Genomic DNA, 20168 nt, shown 5'->3' on the forward strand with positions numbered 1-20168 from the left:
ATTGGCATATAATTAAACCCACAGACAGCTTTGAATATGAGATCTAGGCAGAAAAAGTAGCAGCAAAGACAACAGTAGCTGGAATTTGGTAGAAAAGCAAGAGAAGACTTTTTAAAAGCTTCCAGTTCAAGTCAGAATTAAGGTTAAGTTTCAACAGCTTGGGATAGCTGTGGATGTTTTGCTGTTCTCTGAAAAAAGAAGAAAATCTATCATAAGTATGTTCATTCAAGAAAAATACTGTGTTTGTTTAGTTTTTTTAGCCATGCCCAAACGACTCTCAATTTTGAACACTGTTCAAGGGCAGAATGTATATTGGTTAGGATGTGCTCATAGCTGGTGCATCTCCAAAAAATGCTTCATGAAGACTGCCAGCTTCTGACATCTTCGATGGTGACAGCATTATGCAGAGAGGCCCGAATGCCTCCCATGGACCCAGAAGAACCACCGATGCAGCCGTTAAGAACAGGAGCATCTGGTTGAGCATCAGGACGACCCTCCTTCCCGTCACCAGCTCCTGCGAGAGTCACGGCACCTGAAGCCATCGTGTCCAACCTCCCACCTGAAAGCCCCCGCAGGTGGCCAGGAGCATCACACATCTCAGTCATTAGAAAATTCCTTTCAAACGCAGTGAAGGACCATCATGCTCACAGGTAACCTAGGTTAGCTCAACTCTTCGATGAGCCTGCCGTGCAGGGGGCAGGCAGCTATTCTCATGCGTGAGAACATACGTTTTTCATGGAGCTGACAGAATTAACTACTCTCTCTGACGCTCAGGGGAGCAGCAGTGTCTGTTCTTACACTGAACAGGCTGTGCAAGCTGCACCAGAGATGGGATGGCACCCTCTGTGCTGTCAGAGCAGAGATTGTCAAAGGAAATTTTGACCGAAGCTCCTAGAAGGTGTGGCCCCCGCCATGCTCCCGGCCGTGGAATCATGCTAAGGGGCCTGTAAGCAGCAGCAGGAGCACCCCCGTAACAAACGGTCTTTCCCAACTAGTTACAATAACTGCTACTCCAGGATGGGCAGGCTCCTAGATGTGTCTCCTTCAGCGTCTGAAAACTAAACCAATTCTCTGACAAGCTTCTGAATGGAACATGTACTCACCTATGCCTTTGCAGGGAGATCATATTGAGTTCAAGAGCTTTGTCGAGAAATCTTTTTTCTAAAGCATCATCTTCTTTGGTGTTGCCAATGTGGAATTGAATATTCATCTTGCTTTTATTCTGGGGCTCCACTGGACATCTGAAAAACATGTTTTTTGTTCCAGCTATTTTTCTACGATGTGCAACTACCATTAACAAGCAACAGAAAAGTTTTAAAAACCATTTTCCAGATGCAAACAAGAGATTAAAAAAAGATCTGTGCCAGGACATTTATAATTTACTTAGGGAGACCACTCTTGCATATGGAACAGTGAGTTAACATTCTCTTATATGACTCATACTTAATTTCCAAGAGCCTCAGTTTCCTCATCTGAATATTAGGAATAATAGTAATATCTCCATTTCATACTAGTTATGACAGTTCAGTGGTACAACATATATGAGGCTTCCAACCCATGGCAGCCACACAGCAATGTGAACGACCCTTTCTCTACAAGGCTGCAGAGAAAAAAAATGAGTTGGTCTGAATAGTGGAGGTAAGATTTAAAAATAATGAGCAGCAGCTTTCAAAGCACTTAAAACACTGTATTGTCCCAAGCTGTGTGACCTTGAACAAGTTACTAAATCTCTCTGTTGTGCCTCTCTGATGTGAGGACTAAATGGCCACAAATTCTCTGCAGCCCTCCCAGCAAGAGGTGGGGTCTTGTGCTCCACACCTTTTGAATCTGGGCTGGCCTTGTGGACTTGCTTTGACCAAGAGACTGCAACAGGAGTGACGCTGTGCAACTTCCAAGCTGAGGCCTCAAGGGGCATGCGGCTTCTATACCTGCCCTCTTAAAACATCACTGCCATGTAAGCAAGCCCGAGCTAGCCTGCTGGAAATAACAGGCCGAGCCAACAGCCAGCCAGCAACAGCTGCCAGACAGATGAGGGGGGCCATTTAGACTCTAGGTGGATCACCAGATGACTTTGGTTGAATAAGTGATCTCAGATGAGACCAGAAGAAATCACCCCACTGAGCCCGGCCCCACCTGCTGACTGAAAAGAATCCTGAGCAAAAGAAATGGCTGTGGTTTTAAGTCACTGTCTTGAAGTGTTCTATGATGCAAAAGTAGATAACTGATAGAATTCAGAACAGCATCTGGAACACATTCAATGCTATGTAAATATCTATTGAAGTCAATAAATTTGTCTTTTCATTCTCTGCACCTTGCACAGGGCTCATACAGACTCTCAAAAATGAATGAGTCAAGTTTCATCTAGGATACGTTAGTATTGGACTTCAGTTTCTGATTTGGAAAGTAAGCAAGCCAAAATTATCTTCCACTGACAAACAAAGGAGACAAACAGAAGAAGAGCTGACATGTTATTCTGGATTACAAGGAAAATATGTAATAACTCTCTCCATTTTCTCAAGCACATCCTGTCTTATTATTCCACTTCTACTGGATGGGATTCATTAAAAGTAATCAGCAAAGAAAAGCAGGGTGAGGAAGCCCCCATTAAAAGCTATGCTCGCCTCTCAGGGCACACACATAATTCCTGTTAAAGTTAATAGGAGTCAAGTGCACGTCGACAGACAGAAGAGACACAAGCAGGGAAACCAAGTATCTGGTAATAGGCTTTGAGCCTGAATTCTGGGACCCCCTTTTCACAGCTAGTAGGTATCCTGGTTGACATTTACATTAAAAACTTAGTGTCTACCCTCTTTGATATTCTGCTGCCTCAGGTTCCCCAGGCGACAGTCCAATTATAGAGCTGGAAGCAGCAAAAAGGACATGTGATTTAAGGGGAAAAATATGAAAAGGGGGAAGAATTAGAAACGTGGATTTACAAAGAATCTGTATTTACAGTCGTCCCCCACACATTCATCCATCCTACTGTGAACGTAGGTGGTATCATCACAGCAACAATGTCATAACAACTAGAAACTGAAGATTAAATTCGCAAGGTGCCCAAGAGTGTCCCTGCTGTGGGGCTGAGGGAAGAAAGAAAAAGATGAAGGGGAATCAGCTGCTCCCAACCTAGCAAGACAGCTGTGGAGGGAATTCAAATTCCACAGGACAAGGGCTGTGGAAGCACAGAGCTGAGCAAGTAACTCTGCCTGAGGGAAGGTTGAAGGTTTCAGAGGAAGGGAGGTGGGAGGGGTCAGGACAGGGGGAGACGAAGGAAGGGCATCTGGCAGAGAGCTGTCTCTGCCAAGGCACGGGGGACCCCAGCAAGTTCTCTGCAGCACCTGGGGTGCTGGGTGCCTGGTTGGGGGCAGGACTGCAGATCGCAGAGGGCCCTGCAGACACGCTCTCCCAGGAACTGGATCGATCGGATCCTGGAGCAACGAGGAGCAATCAGGTCTGCACAACAAGGAGTTCTGCATTGTAGAAGAAGTACTAGGACATAGGGGCTTGAGGGTAGGGACACTGCGGGAGAGCCCTGATAGAAAGCTCCCACAAAGAACTTTCTAGGTCAACAGAATTAGGGCTCGTGACCAAGACAGGGACACTGGGGTGTTTCAAGCATGGGCAGTAAATGCAAATGCCAATAGGGACCCAATGGTCATATAAATGAGTATAACAGGCCCAACATGGCAGACTCAGCACAAACTCCCTACGTTACCTGTTAACTGTGAGGGCCTGTTCTTTACTTCCACAGAGAAACAGTCTCCCTTTTGCTTGAAACATACGGCCCTCCCAGTCTGTTTCTCCCACTTTCAGAGACACGGGGATTATGAAATAAGACATCTGGCTTTAAATCATCTTCCCATGTTCCAGTAAGGGCTCAAATTGCGTGTTTTAAACCCTGTGAGCCACACCGAGCACTGCCGTGGGCTGTGCTGGGCCACTGCTCCCAGGCGTTATCACTGAATCCCACAGCGAGGGCAGGGCCTGTGGCCTGAATGAGTTGGGGGGCAGGGAGAAGGTGCCAGGCTGACAGAGTGCTAGCAGGGGGCCGGGAGGGTGTGGAAGCAGTGGGTAATCCTGGGACTGCAAAGCTTCCAGGACAGAGTCTGAGCAGCGCTCCCCAGGGAGTCTATGACGGAAGCTGATAAGGATGGTTGTGACTGGAAAAGCGGTGCCACAGTCAGTCATAGAAATTTAGGAAATCCTGAATTAACAGGGCTACAAGGGTTTCTTGACTCAACTTCCTAGAGCGTCTCAAGAGCTCCGGTGAATCGTGAACTCCCAAGAGGATAATTCATACAGGAACAGAGTTTTCCCCAAATGCATGTGGCTGAAAAACAAACCCACTGCATCTCTGGGATGAGTATTCTAGAATGCCCACTGAGAAACCCCGGGACTTCCCAAGGTATAAGAGGGGTGTGTGTGAGGGGAAAGGCACCACCTCAGCGCGAAACAGCATCTCACAAAGGTGGTGAGGGTTAGGAGGGCGCAAGAAAACCGCAGGCAGTTGGCAAGCGATGACAAGACGCTCGTTTCAGTGGTGTCTGCTCCAAAAGACAAACCAGAAACAACAAGGGCGCGACGAGTGCATCCTGAGGTGAGAGAAGCCCACAAAAGAGTCACTAGGCCTCTCCTGACTGCCTAACTTTTAAATAAAAAATTAACTCTAAATTTGCACATGATTAGGAAAACTAGAGTAAAAATATAAAGATCTATTCCCTTCCATACAGGTGGTTGCCATTAACGTTTTTTTGTGCATTTTCAGGATCAGATACACAAATGTGTATAAGTGTAAATATGCGTGTTTCCATATGTACATATACAGTATTTACAAATACAAACACTGTGGGTTTCTAAGTGGAATAACAGAAATGTCCTTTTCTACACCTGCTCTTTTTCCTTTTGACCTGATGATGTATCAGGTCATCTTCCCAGTTTGCTCACAGACCTTCCCCGTTCTCCACACACACGTTACTCCATACCACGGATGGATCCTAATTTCCTTCATCAGATCCCTCCTGAAGGATATCCGGGTTGTCTCTAGATTTTCTCCATTACGTAAGTATCCCTCATTGGACTTGGGGGTGCCTGATTTTATGCACACTTCTGTGCAAGGCAGAGTACTGGCAGAGGGCAGGTGCCTAGAAGTAAAAGTCTTTGGTCAAAGAGCAAGAGAGTTTTGAACTTTGATGGACGCTGCAAACCTCACTCCAGAATTGAACACATTTATTGTACTTAACATAGGCAAAGTGTGCTTGTTCCCTCGTCTACACCAGATGTTATCAGTCTAGAATTTCTGCCCATCAGAGGGGAAGAAAATCCCATGGTTTTCATCTGCATTTCCTAAAGAAGTTGGCCCCTCTTCATTTGTTAGTAGCCAGCTGTGTTTCTTCTGAGTTGTTTGCTCATACGGGTAGAAACCATCCCCTGCCTTTTTAAAATTTGGTTATCCTTTTTCATTTATTTGTGGGTTCTCCTCTATATCAACAGTAACTTTTATATGTTAATACACTACCAAACTTTTGTGTCTGTCATTTTGTTTTATGTCTTGAACTGTAGAAAAGTTTTAAATTTTCATGTAATTAAATATCTTTTACTTTATGGCTTCTGAGTTTTATGGCTTACTTAGGAAGGCTTCTGTACTCCCTACACTTACACAGAAATTCTCTCCTGTATTTTATATTTGCTTCTTGCATTTAGTTGCATTTGCATCTTTTCGACTGATTAGAATTTGTGTATGCTGTGATGCAAATATATAATTTCTGTTTAAATGAATTATCAATGCTTCAATCAGTCAATTAGACAAAAAGTCAAGTTAGACTTTAAAATTGTCTAAGTTAAAATACAATTCTCAAGTAAACAGGGACCAGTTTCTGGACTTTTCCACCGATCTGTGTTTCCCTCTGCCAGTGGCTTTACATGTTAATAGATCATATGTTAACATTACATTTTATTAATGTTAACATATATGTTTAATATGTTTCATCTATCCTTTTGCACTAACTTTTTCAGGTGAACACTGAACTGACTTCTAGATATTTGCTAATTTTTGTGACTATTGCAAATGGGATCTTTCCTTGTTTTTTATTGTTATTTCTGGCTTATGGGAAAGTAACTGACTTTTACATACTTAGACATAACTGATCACAATTCTGAACATGATCATTTCTAGTTTTTCCACTGATTCCTGCATTTTGAAAAAACAGTCATTATCATCTGTGATTTTTGTTGTTTCCTTAGTAAAGACTCTGGAACCAGCCCCCCCCCCGACTCTCCCCATGTCCTTCTCCTGCCTGATCCCACTTCCCCGCTGCACCTGACCCTAACCTGTCTGCGCTGCTGTAAAACACTGTTCACAGGGTGGTGATGACAATAAAAGGTATTCATATCTGTAAAGCGCCAAGGGCTCTGCCTACTTTATTTTATCTTGGGGTTGTCACTAGACACATCACATGCTTCCCTCTCTTTCCTAAGGCATGGACCCCACATGAAAGGGAGAAAAGGTGACCTCATATCTGGATATGGATTTTGTCACTTCAAGAGCTTTATCACATTAAAATTAATATCTAATACATATTAAACACTATGTGTCAGGAACATCCTAGGCACGTTCCATAAGAACCACAAATAATATTGACAGCTAACCGTTAAGGAAGTAATTAACCGTTAAGGAATAACCATTAACGCTGTTTTAATTTTAGCCCACCGGAAAATATAAGGGGTATAAATTCTAGTAGCATTAAAAAAAAGAAAGAGTTACCAATTCTAATAGTAGCTTTTCCTTTTCGACCACTTTCCAAAATTATAGTTCTCCTTTTCTGTCTAGCAGCTTTGTATGGTTCCTTCACCGATGGAGAAGTTATCCACTGGTACTGAGACAGAAATGATAAATATGCCATTTAAGTTACAGGTAATTTAGGAGGGTTTGATCTTCATTGGAAATTAAGATATTTTAAGTTAATAAAAGGTCTTCAATCTGCATTTCTGGGAAGCTAAATTAAAGCATCACACAACATTTTCAAAAACAGAAAAGCCATTTCATTTGACTAAAAACTTAGTTTTAAGATGGCAGAAAGTACCTTGATAATTTTCTTTTAAAAAGGAAAGAAAAACAAGCCATTAAAGAGAAATTCTTCCAAGAGAATTAAAACATGTTATATGCCTCTAACTTGGCACTCTTTCCATTCTGGAGACCTTTTTTGGTAACTGCTTTCATCACAGAATGATTTAAAGTAAAATAAATTGAAATTAGAGTAATTATTTCCTAATGAGTGGCTATTTCCATTTAAAACCAAAAGCCAACTAATTATTGCTTTTCCCATAAAATTAAATATGAAGTCTACATTATGTAATTATACACTTATTTCCCGCTTGTGTATTCTAATTTCTTCCTCAAAAACCTAAGATGCCATCTTGCAGACTGCCCCCAGTGGCTACTATTTTGGCAGCAGCAAAGGTCAGCTTTAAACATTTTGCATCTAAAGTGGCTTTACATACCTTTGGATAGAAAGTACAGTCTGAGCACCGTCCAGACACCTAGATACCTAAAGGGCATCAAAGATAACAAACCAAAGTCCTGATATTCCCTCAAAAGCTGCTCCTCCCATCAGCCCCCTTCTAAGTGATACCACCCAGTTGCACACATAATCATCAACGACTTGTCTCCTTGTTACTGTCTCCTTCATACCCCACACCTAATATATCGGCAAGCCTTGTTAGCTACACCCTCAAAACACAACCTGAATTCAACCACTTTTCACTTGCTGCAAACTTCCAACCTAACCTAGGCCATAAACATCTCTTATTTGGAACCCTGTGATAGTCTCCTAACTGGCCTCCCTGTTTCTCTTCTTTATCCCCCCAAGTCTATTCTCTATACCAGGTCATCTTATTCAGATACTATTTGGATCATGCCTTGTCCCACTTCAAAACCCTCTACTCGTTTAGAAGAATCCACATCTTTACTCTGGCCTTCAAGACTTTACAAGAGCAGACCCCTGGCTAGCTCCTTGACCTCATGTCATACCACACTCTTCTTCACTCAGTACTCTGGCCATGTTGGCCTCCTTGCTTTTCCTTAAATACTCCACCCACCTACATGCCTGCATACTCATTGCCTCCTTGTCCTGGAATGTGCTTACTCCAGTTCTTCCATGGCTTGCTCCTCTCTTCATTCAGGTCTCCATTCAAATGCCACTTCTCCAGTAAAGCCATCCCCTAACAAACCTGTCCAATGGAGTCCTACCTGCCCCCCCTCACTCTCCTTACATTAAGATATTTTTGCACTTCCTACTACCTAAAATTATATGACTTATCTGTTTACTCATTTCTATCTGAACTCCTTCACTAGAATGTAAGCTCCATGAGGGCAAGACTTTTGTCTGTCTGGTTCACTGCTTTATCCCTAGTGCCTAAACCCATATCTGGCACACAGAAGATAGTAAAAAAATTACTTGTGAATCTGACAAATGAATAAAGTACTTCTGGCAAGAATTCAGAGGTTGCACAGGAAAGAAATAATGCTCTTCGTGGAAGCAGTCTTAGTATCTAGGTTCACCTCTATTTAGAGTAGAGATAAGAACAATTTACAAGTATAATTCACTTTAATTAGTACATTATCTGCTAAAGACATAAGGGAAGTGCAACACTAGAAAAGTACAGTTGCAGCTTGAACAACATGGGTTTGAACCTCGCTGGTCCATTGACACACGGATATTTTTCAATAAATATGTACTATCATCCTACACGATCCAAGGTTGGTTGAATCCACAGATGCGGAACCACTGACTATAAACTTATACCCAGATTTTCAACTGCGTAGGGGTCGGCACCCCTAGCCCCACATTGTTCAAGGGCCAGCTGTATATGATGAGGAAAGTTAAACACATTAAGTTTTAAAAACTGTCAATACGTGAACAAATTCTTTTTGTTTTCCTATGTGTTTATCAATTTAAAAAAAGTGACCACATACCAATAAGTGGATTTTTTCTTATATCCAGAACGAGCAGAGTTCTGTTGGTTTCAAGGGCCTTTAGTAAAGTCTTTGCTCCCTCACTGGTGAGGCCACACTGCTGCAGGTCCAGTGCTTTTGATGAAAGACAAAAGGTCATTTGCAAAGTCTATACAGATTTAACATATAGACAGCTCCCATTTTCTCACGTGTGGAAGAGTCCTGCACAAGAGAAGTCATGGCAGGTTTGTAATTTTGGATATGGAAAAAAACAGAAATGTATACGCACACACATAATGCATAATCCAATTTAAAAACCTCTTCTTGGATGTGCAATGATAACCCTGCCTTTAGTCCCAATAAATCATCCAACATATTTTACAATTACGGAACTGAAGAATAACTGTATATAACCTATGAGCAAAAAGCATCACAAAATGAATCTCAGTTCATAATTAGCAAGGGCGGCAGTGGCATGTAAACCTCACAAGCAAAACCTGGTGGAGCTCAGAAATGCACTGCATTCTTTTGATCATGATCTTCAGCTCCAAATCACACATGAAACTAGTTAAAAGGGGAAAACAAAATAGAAGAAATGTAATAACTGTTAGTTTTAGAGGAAAAAAAGACAAGTCTAAGAGGTTACAAATAATAACAAATTCAAACACTGTGTGAATAGAGAATACATACTAAAAACCTATCATGAAATATGATTGTCAAGAACTCTCTCCATAAAAAGTCAGACAAAAACCAGAAAAACTGATCATGAATTCTAGGGGCTGAACAACCTACTCATTTAAACCAAAGGGATCATCACCAAAGCACAGGTATTAAAAAATATAACTATCATGAGTCATTTATTTAAGTGTTGAGTGGACCATCACATTAAAATAATTGGAGTCTTTCAACACCCCCATGACACATAGAAATAGCAAGTCAGACATATGGATCTGACAGGATATGATACAACCCTTACAAACTCTCACTACAGAAGAATGGACACAGGGTATAATTAACCAAATAGCCAAATTAATACAAACAGCCAGTAAACCTCACCAGTAAATCAAATGAATACAAAATAAAACAAAATGTGGTTATTCTCCTATCACATTAAGGCAAGATTCTGTAAGAAAAGCCTTTAAATAATGTCTATACCCTTTTGATCCAACAACTCTCTTTCTAAGAATTTAACCAAAATAGTCAGAGATATAGGTAAGGATATATATCAGAGGACTATTTGTAACTGAAAAACTGGACAAAGCTTATACACAAGAATGGATAAGCTATGTGCACTGTGGCATATTCATATAATGGAATACTGAACAATTCCAAAAAATGATGCAGGAGATGCAAATTTACTGACTTGCTAAAATGCTCATACTAACTTAATTGAAAAATGTTATAGAATTTGGAGTAATCCCACTTGCATAGAAAATGGAGAGGTACTCATTTTTGTAGTTTTACATTTTTTTACAAGTGCTACAAGCCAGTGTTTGTGAGAGGCAGGCTTCACATCTACTGTTGGGGTGGACTACAAACTGGCATAGCATTTCTGGGTGGTAATTGGCCATGTGTATCAAAAGTCTTAAAAATATGTCACACTTAGTCATTCCACTTGTAGTACCTTATTCTACAGAAGTAAGCCCGATGGACACAGAGATGTATATATAACGTATTCACATTGTTTCTGACAGGAAAAAGCAAACTGTCTAAATCTAATGGCAAAGAATTGATTAAACTATGGGACATCAATACGACGCAATACTACATGATACATCATTAAGTGAAAAAAGCAGGAATATGAAATAGCAAGTATACTACAATTCTACTTTTGTAATCCCTAAGTGTACAAATATATTTATAGAAAAAAAAAGACTGAAAGTATATACACCAAAATGAACAGTGATTATATCTGGGTATTAAAATTATAGGTAATTGTTCTCTTGTTACTCTGTATTTTCTATAAAGGATATATGCAACTCTTAGAGAAAGTTTAAAAGCAAAATAAAAGCTATCAGTAAAATGAGGCTTTAAAAAACATCCTATCACAACAGTATCATGCCAAAAGCTAAGCATATATCATATTAAAAATTCAATATTTTCAATTTTAGAATTTACCTCTAAGCCATAAATCCTCACTAAGAGATTCTGCCAAAGCACTTGCACCCAGGTCACCAATGAGCGTGTTGCAGTTCAGAGTGATGCGCCTCAAACCAGCCATACAGTCAAGATCAGGTCTCCTGGAACGAAGACTCTCAGCCCAGGTTTCTTCATGCCTTCTGATAGTCTGATACTTCAAAGATTTAATGGGATGAAATTAAGATGCTTGAATAAGGAAACAGTGTGTGCCTACTGAGTACGGCTTATTATGTCAGAGATTTTCACACACACATATCAAGTATATATACCAGGAGCATCAACCTGAGAAATGAAACAGTCACTTCTGGTTTATGAGTCCAGTGACCCAGATTCTAGTCAGTCAGTGATTAGATTCTAGCCACTGGATTTCCTGTTTCTGAACACTTATGTAAAGTTGGACAACTCAATTACAGTCTATGAATTATTTTCCTTATCTTCTAAGTCAGGGAATTGGTTCTAAATTCTATCTTTGCTGAGGCTCTATATTTCATCATTCTGTCCTCCAATGGCCTCCAAACACCTGACTGGGAAAACCATAAGAAAACTTTTTAACAAGCATCTTATTTATTAACAAATTATATACACAAAGTTCCATACATATAATTTAGGTACATGATAAACTACACAGATTTTTTAAAATAATACAAAGGTAAAAACATTCTGATATTTTCTTTTCCTAACTCCTAAGGCATTATTTTGTTTTACTTATTTTTAAAAAATATTTATTTATTTATTTGTTTGTTTGTTTGGCTGTGCCGGGTCTTAAGTTGCAACATGCCAGATCTTTTAGTTGTGGCATGTGGGCTCTTAGTTACGGCAGGCACGTGGGATCTAGTTCCTTGAGCAGGGATCGAATCCAAGCCCCCTGCATTGGGAGCACATAGTCTTAACTGCTGGACCGCCAGGGAAGGTCCAAGCATTATTTTAAAAACTATATTTACAAAATGGATCTCACATGCTACCTAGGGTGTGCACACAAACTTCAGAGGCCTGGACTATGCAGAGCCAGTTGGATGTGCCTTGGGAAGATAATGGTTTGACATCTAAGCACAAGTACTGTCTTAAAGACATTCAATTCTTTATATTCATAAAGTAAATTTTGGTAACAGGGAACACTGACTGTAAATGAAAAAAGTCTTATTACATTCTTGAAAAAATAAAAGACTCAAAGTGCCTTTGACACTCTAAAAGGAAAATCATTAGTGTCATTTTTCTATTAACAATAACTTATAAAAGCTCCAAGCAGAAACAACAGCAATCACTTGCACAGTGCTTAGTATGCGCCAGGCACTATTTATACAAATGAGTTCAGTTAAACCTCATAATGAGGCATAGAGGTTAAGTGATTTGCCCATGGTCACTAGCTATGAAATGGGAGAAAGGGAATTTGAACCTAGGCCATTTGGCTTTGGCACCAAAGTTCTTGGCTGTTTTCTACCTCAGGGGTCAATGGACTTGCCCTGTATAGGTTCAAAGAATTTTTCAATTTTTAAAACCTAAATTTAAACATTTCCAGATTTGTGGGATATACAGTTTCTGTTGCAACTACTCTGCCCCACTGGCGTAGGGTGAAAGTAGCCATAACTACCATGTAAACAATGGGTGCGATTATGTTCCAAAAAAACCTCCTTTACAAAACCAGGCGACGGGCTGGATCTGGCCCACCAGCCATAGATTACCTATCCCTGATCTGCACCATCAAACTATTAAAAAGGCTTCATGTCAAATTATTAAATAACTTTAGGCCTAAATACAGTCATTATAACCACTGTAAAGTTGTTAAGGCATTATTTTAAAAACTGTATTTACAAATTGCTGATGTACTGATTTTTATTAGTTTAAAAACTACAGCAGCTAATAAACACTTGATTCATTTAAGTCTTGAAGACTATGACGGCATAGTTTCTTCACAGTATTACAATAAATATTTTCAGTAACTAAAATACATAAAAGTATTATTAGGTATTATATATTAAATCTCTTATTTCTAAAATTAAGTGGAGTATCTTTACTAAATTGTAGAATCCCAAACTGAAAACTGGTCATATTCTTTCAGCAAAATGAAAGCTGCACTCACATGTATCAAAAGACAAAAATTAGGGTTTCCCTGGTGGCGCAGTGGTTGAGAGTCCACCTGCCGATGCAGAGGACACGGGTTCATGCCCCGGTCCAGGAAGATCCCACATGCCGCGGAGCGGCTAGGCCCGTGAGCCATGGCCACTGAGCCTGCGCGTCTGGAGCCTGTGCTCCGCAACGGGAGAGAGGCCACAAGAGTGGGAGGCCCCCGTACCGCAAAAAAAAAAAAAAAAAAGACAAAAATGAACTGCCATCTGTATCAATATATTAATGTGCTTCAATCACATATGTTTTCATGAAAGTTTAAACATAAAATCACCTTTAAGATCTAGGCCATGTGATCTGCTCCCTGCCATGTCAGATTACACCCCATGAAGTTTACTTAACTTGTCTTAAGTGTGATAGAATTCTTTATACCTTGAAAAATAACTAAAAGGAAAAAAACACACACACAATAAGATGAAGAGCCTATACATTTGTCAATCTTGACTTATTTGCTTTTCTTGAGTCAATTGGAGGTTTATAGCCACATTCTCAAAATCATTAACTACAATCTTCCCAAACAGGTAATTGACGAACAGATGCATTCTAAAACTTGTCAGTAACAAAGTGTTATTCCAGTTTATTGCAACAGTTTAATTCTATTTAGATACTAAAACTGAATACACTGAATACGCAAACTTTATTCCCAACCACTCAGCAAAGTACTACATATCTTTTCAGATATAGGAAAAAAAGGAAAAAAATAAAAAGCATAAGATTCTTCCTATTTTCATTTCCAAAGATACATCCCAATGTTGTTTATCAATCAGTGATTTAAAAGTCAACTATAAACCCAGTATTTTATTAGGTGCTATGCAGTATACTAGAGCAATATAAGAGAGAGGACCTCAAGCTCTCTGTTCCCTCAAATTGAAAGGCAGTCTTCCTGACCCCTCCAGACCACTACTGGACACAGGGAACACACACTAATGTTTCAGGACACCAACCAACAGTCACGTGCTTTTTGATTAGTTCCATGACACAGCCCCACTAACACCACTGAGTTTGCTGCTCCTACGGGACATTACATGTATTTCCTCTTTTAACACATACCACAGTGCATCATAATTATGATTGCAGCTAGATGTTCTAACAATTTAAAGAGAATGATGACTTTTTTGCTCTTTACATCTTGCTATTTCCCTTCCCATAATATTTCTTGAGAAAACCATAAAAATATAGACAAACAAAAAAAACAGAAAATATACAAAATGTGTGGTTTGTGGCTTAACACAAAGTTAAGTAAAATTAGTTCTGACAGTATCCAGCATGACAAAATTTCATGGTACAAATGAGAACAGACCAAGGTTTGAGCAGGTACAGGAGACAATCCAGGCATGAACAACACCAAGAAAAGGTAGACAGGAAGTAACATGGTGTGTAGGAAATCACAAAACCAGTCTGATGGGAAGAGACTTAAACAAGACTGAAACTCACTTTCTAAACCTCCATCTCTAATTGGACAAGTCGCAGGACACAGGTGCACCAAAGTGGCCAATTTATTCAATCCCTTTAAAATGGAGGAAGAGTTTAAAATTTTACTGGTTTAGTTTGCCCCAACAGCAACTATCAAATGTCGGCAGGACACAATGAAGGCTTACCATTGTTAACACAGTTAAGTCTCTCTCTCACAACTAGCCCACTTAGCTCCAGGTTCCTTAGCGCACCCGACGCACTTACACAGCATTTAAGAGCTTTACACAGCTGGAGGTCACATCTTTATTTCTTATCGCAGGAACACGACTTCTGTAAACTTTATTTCTGCCAGAAGCTAAAGCAAAATTATTGTAAAATAAGTGGTTTAAACCATACATTTTATCATCATTAAAAAGCATTAAAAAAAAAAAGCACCTGCTCTGTGCTAAGGATTAGAAACGACTCCTGCCCTTAAAGCCTTCATTAAGGAGGGAGATGTGTAAACTCAAAATTTCAATCACATGAGATAAAGAAACATAACCTTTATGCACAGAGGTTCCTTTGGAGGCAGAATGTTATATCCAAGTGATGGCTTCATGATAACCCCGAAGCAGAATCTAGAAAGATGAGGCTATGCAGAGTTGGAGGAGGAGGTGCATTAACTGCAGAGGGAGCACCTGTGCAATGACACTCAAGGCTGACACCGGCTGGGCACAGTAAATACTGCATGTGGCGATGACTAAAGGGCAGGGGTCCAAGTGTGAGAAGAGACAGAAATGAAAATAGAGATGTTGGCCCAAGCAAGCCTGGGAGAGAGCATGGCTTGTATCCCACAGGTGATGAGGCCTGGGGCTACCACTGGCTGAGTAAGGGTGCCTCCGCTGATTAGAAAAAGGAGCCACGCTGCTGAAGGACCAATTAGATAAAGGGAGTGACCACAGAAAGCTCCGCTTCCTCAGGGCCAAAGAGCCCCATGAGGCTTGGCCAAGCACAGTTCAGACTACACGCCTCTGTGCAGAGCACATGCTGGGCGGCTAGTATGTACTAACTCTGTGTGGGCAAGCCATTAGCAGCATTATTTTAGGCGTATCTTTTCATGTTAGAAGATCACTCAACCCCAGTAGGCAGATGAACTTAGAGGAACTGAGTCCAGGGGCCGCGAAACCACCCAGGAGCTTCTGCCATAGTCCAGGCAAAATGTAATATGGATGAAGAAGCAAATTTAGGAGGAGGCCAAAATCTACAAGCTGGACCCACTGGATTGAAGACATAAAGAAAGTTCAGTGAAGAAACTCTGAAGAGAATGGGCTCTGCAATAAATTTTTCTTAAATTCAATGTAAAATATTCGGCAAAATTAAGTACAGTAGCCTTTAAGGTCCCTTCCAGCTAGAATTTATTTTGATTTCTACATTATTACTTTGGTTAAGTAAAGTCCCATCAGAGGTACAGAACAGTTCCTACACCTGAATGGGATGCAAAGAATAATCTGACTTCTCTTCACCAGGGGATGAGTTGAACTGTCCTTGCAGGAGAGATAACAGATGGTGTGAACCCCAGATCCTAAAAAAGGGGCCAGGCACACAATAAGTATTCAGCTTTTTGAAAACAAATGAACAATCATTTCCTCTCCTAGATCTTCACCCCCTTTCTCTGCTGGCTACTTTCTCTCAGCTTATTAACACCCTCAAATATACCCACATAAAAAACTCTCAGACCTATGATTCTCTGTATCATCTTGTGGGTAACCTAAGTATCTCCCATGCCTTCAAACACCTGTCCTCCCACAAAGCCCAGATCTGTACCTTAGGCCCAGACCCGTCTACCAGGCCCCTCTAAAGCACTGAAGATGAAGTAAGATCCTCTCGCCACCCCCAATCCCTTCCTACTGTGCTCTGTATCTCACAAAAAGATGCAGCTGTAAACTGTCACCCACGCTTGCTGCCCTCCCTTTTCTAACTGGTCACCAGGCCCCACCAATTCTGTCTCTGATCTCCAAAACCCAGTCCAACCTTTTATAACTTAAGTGGGACCCTTAGATTACAATTCACCCTGCACCCAATCAACTGCCTTCCACATGGAGGTCCGAGAGAGCCTCAAAACCAGAAGTGCATCTCACTGTTCTTCAGTGTTTCCCACAGCCTTTGGGATAAACATCTAAACTTCTGACAGGACAAACAAGGCACTGTTCTGTCGGGCCCCAGTAGGTTTCCAGCATCAACTCTCATTTCTTGCCCAAACCCTGAGTTCCAGTCCTGTACCTTAGTTTTTCCATGTTTTCTTATATTTCTCAAACTCTGACACACACTGCTCCCTCCTGCTACCCCAGGAGTTTCTACATATCCTTAGAAAGGATGGCACCTCCTCCAAGAAGCCTACCTTGAACTTTCCCTTCCAAGTTTCTGTGCTCTGCAAAGGGGAAAGATGGGGGTGGGGAGGGATAAATTTGAAATTTGGGATTAACATATACACACGACTATATATAAAATAGGTAATCAACAAGGACCTACTGCATCGCACAGGGAACTCTACTCCATATCCTATAACAAACTGTATGGGAAAAGAATCTGAAAAAGAATGGATATATGTAAAACTGAATCACTTTGCTGTACACCTGAAACTAACACAATGTTGTAAATCAACTATCCTCCAATATAAAATAATAATTAAATTAAAAAAAAAGATTTTGCGCTCTGTAGCACCAGAACTCACTTCTTCCAGAGCACTGACTACTGTGCTTGTGTTTACCTGCCCCCCAGTAGAAGAGAAGATTACCTAGGGCAGAAGCATCGTCTCCAGCAGCCCTTGGTTCTGACAACTCATTCAAGTGCCAGGATACTTTACACACATAACCTGCTTAATTAATTCTAAGAACCCACAGAAAGAGTGGTTTTTAAAGTCATTTTACAAGTGTGGGGATTGCAGTTCAAAAGTAACCTGCCCAGGCCACAGAGAGCATAAGCCCTGGAATTCAAACCCTAAGCTGCCTTCACACCGGTGCTCTTTCCACTACATGATACGACTATTGAAAAAAGATTTTTTTTTCCTGAGCCCTGTTTTAATGGAAAGGAAATGAAGCGGGGATATACGCATTTCCTAATCGCTTTGGTGTGTACCAGGCAAAGTCATTCAACAGACCAGGTAACATCTGTGCAACAATTAACGATGCTCCAAACTGTGCTCAGTGTACTACATTGTAGAACCTACAAGCATGAACAGTGCATCCTTGTAACCGCCACAGAGACCGGGTCCTATTAAGCCCATGCTACAGATGAGAACACTGAGACCTTGAAGCCTTAAGGCACTAGGCCGGGGTCACCGAGCTGGCAGGAGTCCTAGGTCGCACGCCCCGCCTACTGCACGCACACCCGGGAACTGGGCACCGGTTCTAGTGCCCACCCTCCACCTTGTACCATCTAAAACTTCACTTCGTAGCGCCCACACGACAGCCCCTGGAAGCGCGAAGTACAAACTTGTCTCGCCAAGCCGTGGCTGGAAGAAGCTTTGGATACAGATTAGGGGCAGAGGGCGCTCAGGAGCGGCGCCCAGTCCACCCCGTGGAGGCGGTCGGCATTAACTCCAGCAGGCTCTCCTGCAGGGAAGCGGGCAAGGCGGGCAGAGGCACCGAACCCTGCAGCGCGCACAGGTCCTCAGAGCGCGAGAAGAAGTCGGCCGCGCTCTCCCGGCCCAGCTTCACCGAGTGATCATGGCCCGAGCGCGGCCTCGGGAACGCTGGCTGCGGACACGATGCCCACACCCGCCTGGGGCCCCGGCTCACCTCCCGGCCCCTCGGGCGCTCACCGCCCGGCGGCTGCGGCCCCGCAGCGTGCGCAGGACCGGAGTCGCAGCCAGAAGACATAGGGCCACGGGCTCCAGCTAGGCCGGCCCCTCCATGCCGCGCTCCGGAGCCCACGCACGGCCTGGTGTTGGCGCGGGCATCAACGCCCTCCCGAGCCGCGGGGTTGCGGTTTAAGCCTCTGGGCGGGCCCGTGGGGGCGGGGCTCGAGGACTTCTGCGCGCTCGCCGTGCGTCCGCAAGCAGACCTGCCTCCCATGACGACGCGGCTTGAGGAGCAGCACGCAGCCCCGCCTCCCATGACGACGCGGCCTAGCTTGAGGAGCAGTCGCGGGAGCTTTGAGACTAGGGCGGCGCGAAAGGTAGGAGGTGTGGAGGGTTTGGGGTTTACAAAAAACGTTTGCTGACTGGTCCAAACAAAAGTGAGACATGGTTGTATCAAGGAATTTTAAAAGTAGTTAAACTCCGGCTGTCTGTGCTCGCCCCGCCCAGGAGAGAGCGTGCACTCTCTGAGGGACACAGGAAAGGCTGAATGAACGTCCGCCTGTGGTCCGTTACATGGTGCACGGGTGTGTGAATTTCTGCGGAGAGCTCTTAATTTCTGTAGTTTCTGCTGACTTGACACGGTGGTTGGCAAATGCTGACGTGTTCCATGCATTCAGGACATGATCGTGGTTACTAATAATCACCTTGTTTCGTACTGACACCTCCACAGAGAATTTCCTACTGAATATCCACTTTACAGAAGAGAAACTGAGGCGTAGGAAGTGAAGTGACTGAGTGAGAGGAAGGATTCAGACAATTGGTGTTAGTAAATTAACCTTGCAAGGAGGCCGTTAGACGGCGGTGGCTCTAGTGATGCGGCTGCCTATGTAAACCAACCAAAATCTAAGCCTGTCAACGCCTCAGGGTGACGAAAACCGCTGAGGACAACCAGTTAACAAACCACCAACTAGGCGTTAAAGCCATAGCAAATCAGTCGTTTCCTTGCTTTGCTTCTGCCCTTTTAAAATAAACATCTCTGCAGCTCCTGTGGCTGGAGTGCTCCTCACCTCTTCCGCTTTGTGGTGCCTGAATTAAATCTATTTTTGCTCACATAAAGTGTTAAAATTTTAAATATGCCTCAGTTTGTCTTCTAAGATTGGCCGTAGAAGTTGGATTTGTGTCCAGTTTCTAGAACAGTGGTCGTCCTCTGGTCAGGCCTTAGGCGTTACGTGTACAACGTTTCTCTTCTACCACCACCTTCTGGATGCCTCCACCCACTACCAGCTACCGCGCATCAGATCCCCTAGATGTGGTCAGCAATGGCTTTCACATGCAGCGTGCTCACATTATAACATCGCAGACACTCCTCCGTCCTCCAGCCAGTGTGTGAAGTGAAACATTACCATTCCCGTTGAAGAGTCTGGTGTGACCACTTTCCCAAACACAGCCACTCCCCAGCTGACCCTGGGTAACCACTCTTCTGAACTTGGTCTCCATCACTGGCATGGATGTCTTTCTATGTAGGCTACATTTTTAAGTATTCTTAAACTGCATATAGTATTCTATTTTGTTTTCTCTTGTTACTTGCTTTATTTAGTGTTATCTTTTCTAGATTCATCCATGCTGACACGTAAAGATCTGTCTAGTTCATGTACTTTCCTCGCTATGTAGGATTCCCATGTAGGGAAATACAATAATTTATATGTGCATTTTCCTGTTGATGGACATTTAAATTGTTTCGAATTTTAAGTATGATTTCTTTTTTAA

At 42.2% G+C, this 20168-nt stretch overlaps 1 pseudogene; it reads right to left on the reverse strand.

Annotated features, from left to right (window-relative positions):
- Positions 1-754: 754 nt before the first annotated feature.
- LOC132515381 (uncharacterized) lies at positions 755-18717 on the reverse strand (annotated as a pseudogene).
- Positions 18718-20168: the final 1451 nt, after the last annotated feature.

The sequence above is a fragment of the Lagenorhynchus albirostris genome, chromosome 2 (assembly GCF_949774975.1).
Source record: "Lagenorhynchus albirostris chromosome 2, mLagAlb1.1, whole genome shotgun sequence".
NCBI lineage: Eukaryota > Metazoa > Chordata > Mammalia > Artiodactyla > Delphinidae > Lagenorhynchus > Lagenorhynchus albirostris.